General features: G+C 43.2%; 1 pseudogene; it reads right to left on the minus strand.

Moving 5' to 3' along the window:
* Positions 1-343: 343 nt before the first annotated feature.
* Positions 344-1,894, minus strand: LOC142849031 (kinesin-like protein KIF11 pseudogene; annotated as a pseudogene).
* Positions 1,895-3,374: the final 1,480 nt, after the last annotated feature.

The following is a 3,374-nucleotide window of genomic DNA, read 5'->3' on the forward strand; positions in this document are numbered from 1 at the left end:
GTGGCTTCAAGTCCACCTGCCTTATTTGCAGCTCAGATTTCCACAGGTGAAGTTCACTTTTGTCATCCATAGATAACTCTGTAACCCTACTGAGCCCTCCTCAAGGAGACTGATTCTTTTTTCAACCAGTTCAACAATTTATTTTCTGAACAGTTAATTTTCCGTTCATGGCTCTCTAAGATTTTCTTCAGAGATGCACACTCCATGTCCCTCATGGGCTGTAGCAAGACCTCGCGTCACACACTCCACCGCCTCTGTTAGTCCTCATGGGTTCTGTGGCAGGTTTCTGACCCGCTCCAGGCTTACCCAGTATGCTCTTTGCTCTGAGCTGCAAGGGAAGCTGTTACAGAGATGTTCTCTACCATCCCCCAAGAGAACTCTGCAGGATTCTAGTTAGTTGGGATTCTCGATAAGGAATACGAGGTATTATTTCCACAAGAGCAGTAGTAACTCTTCCTAAAGTCAACAGGGACTGATTGATACTTACAGCATCCTGAATGCTTTTCTCAGCAGCTCCAGGATGGCCAAATTTTTATTTCCTGCGAGATTAGCCCAATGCAGCTTTCCAATTTTAACGAGTTGTTCTCCGCCAGCTATAGCACCTTTCCATGTGTATTCTAACAGAGCAGCTAGAGGAAGCTTTCTTCAAGGTCGCCCCAGTTGTCCTCTTCGCTGTTCCCTTCTCCAATATTTGGTAGAATTCACCTTTGTTGTACACTGCAATTCCCTCTAAACCTTTGATTAGCACTCCCTCTTATTACAGGATCATCAAGCGAAGCAGTCTTTTAGAAGAAAATGGACTAAGGATATCAAAAGTCTTCATTATAGAGATCCAAAAGAGACACTGGCTGCAGATTCAGTACCATTATCAGTAAGGTTCTTAAAAATTAGATGAATTTGTGAAACTATCCCAGCCAAACCATTATCCCAGCCGAGAGGTCATTTTCCTCCCAGGTGACCTTTCATTTTCTGTTGTAAAAGTTTTTCCAGTGCCAGTCTGTAAAATGCTCCAATTATAGCCCATAATAACTTCATCTAGAATGGACAAACATCACTTTGGTAGACGTCAATTTGCTCAGTAGATATTCCAAACATCATACCAAAAGTCAATGTTTTCCTGGAGTTCCTGTGAGTCCTACAGTTGGTTCACTAAGTTCTTTCTGTGTGTGATCACATCCTACTCCTGACGGTAGTTAGCTTTCCTCCCTTCCAGATCATATGATCCGTGTCTCACTAACACCTGGATGTTCTTGCCCTACTCATCTTTCTTCCTCAGGAGAGTTCTTCCTGGGGTGTTGTCTTAGGCTTACTATTGCTAATGATGGAACACCACGATCAAAAGCAAACTGGGGAGGTATAACATGAATTCTAATTGGTCTTAATAATAAAACCCTAGAGTCAGATATTAGGGGGTGAAAACAGAGATCAGAGAAGCAGTGAAGTCAGCCACTAGAGAGACCTTTTACCTCTACCAAATCCTCAGACTGAAAGGACGATCCTGTCTCTACAAATCCTCAGACTGCATCCTCAGACTGCATCTCAGGCAACATTCGGGCTCCCGTCTCCTCCTGCCTTATAGTTCTCTCTGCCCAGCCATATCACCCCTGTCTCCATTTCCCTAGTGTTGGGATTAAAGGCATGTGATCCCAAGTGTGTAAGCTCTGTTTCTCTTTTAGACTGATTCAATCTTGTGTAGCCCAGGGTGGCTGAACTAACAGAGATCAATCTGCCTCTATCTCCTGAGTGTTGGGATTAAAGGTGTGTGCCACCACCGCCTGGCCTCTAGTGGTTTAGCTCTGCACTCTGATCTTCAGGCAAGCTTTATTTGTTAGATTACGTACAAAATATCACTGTAGGGAGGAAAGGGTTTACCTGGCATATACCTCCACGTCATAGTCTATCATTGAAAGAAGTCAGGACAGGAAATCGAGCAGATCTGGAACCTGGAAGGGTGCTGCTTACTGGATTGCCCATCGTGGTTTCTTACAGCACCCAGGCCCACCTGCCCATGGGTGTCCCTACCCACCATGGGCCGAGCCCTCCAACATCAGTCTATCATCAAGCATTTTCTCAACTGAGGCTCCTTCCTCTCATCTTATGTTAAATTGACATAAAAGTATCCAGTACAGACATACTGACAGTCCTCCCCAATTTGCTGGCCTGGAGATGATTCTCACACTGGGGGGCAGGGGCTTGGCACCACGTCTTTCTCCCAACTAAAGGCTTGCAACTCAGCACCCACCACCCCCTCATTCACACAGGCCTCTGACTATGGCCACCAACCTGCACCAACTGGAGAAACTGAACCTCCGACTCATTTCTGCCCAGAAACCAATAATAGAGCGTTCAGATTTTTAAACACTGCACTGTAACTTACATTCTTTCATATTCTCCAGTCCACTAAAGGGAGAATAGGCCCATATAAAACTTGCATTAATTAGTACAATAATTTATCTATTTAGTAGATGCTCTAAAGTGTTTGGAAAGGAATTAGTTCCTACCTTAGGAAGCATATGAAATAGATTTTTTTAAAGATTTTATTTCAACAAATTAATTTTAAATTGAATCCTTTCACTCCCAGCCATGATAAGGCACTGAATCTCCCACCCACCTGATGCACTTAAAATAACAGACAAGAGTTGAGGAAATGACAGCGGTAAAACCCTTGCAGTAAGCATGAGGACCAGAATTCAGATCCCTCCTGCACCCCAAAAACACCAGGCAGGTGTGGTAGCCTACCTATAAAAAGGAAGGCAAACAAAATCCCCAGGGCAAGCTGGTAAGCTAGACTAGCCAAATAGGTCAGCCCTTCCACAATATATAATATGGAGGGTAATAGAAAAAGACATCTGACACCAACCTCTGACTTCTGCATGTATGCATATACACACACTCACATTCATTCACATACATGTGTGCCTATGCACATGCACGCACACTTCCCAAAATATAAATATGAAGAAACAAAATAGCATACAAAATATATTAGACATTCAAGTATCAGGCATGAAGAATGCGTGGAAAAGCCAGTCTCACATTAATGTGTACAAACACATGTAAAATGTGCATGCACACATGTGCATGCCAAACACATGAAAATGAAATATAAACACAAATTAATGTAGTTTTTAGACAGGATTTCATGTATGTCAGGCTGCCTTTGAACTCAACATGCAGCTTGAACTTGAACTATTTTTTTTGTTTTGTTTTTGTTTGTTTGTTTGTTTGTTTTTCGAGGCAGGGTTTCTCTGTGTAATAGCCTTAGCTGTCCTGGAACTAGCTTTGTAAAACAGGCTGGCCTCGAACTCACAGAGATCTGCCTGCCTCTGCCTCTGGAGTACTGGGATTAAAGGCAAGTCCCGCCACCTTGACCA

The sequence above is a fragment of the Microtus pennsylvanicus genome, chromosome 4 (genome assembly GCF_037038515.1).
Source record: "Microtus pennsylvanicus isolate mMicPen1 chromosome 4, mMicPen1.hap1, whole genome shotgun sequence".
Lineage (NCBI taxonomy): Eukaryota > Metazoa > Chordata > Mammalia > Rodentia > Cricetidae > Microtus > Microtus pennsylvanicus.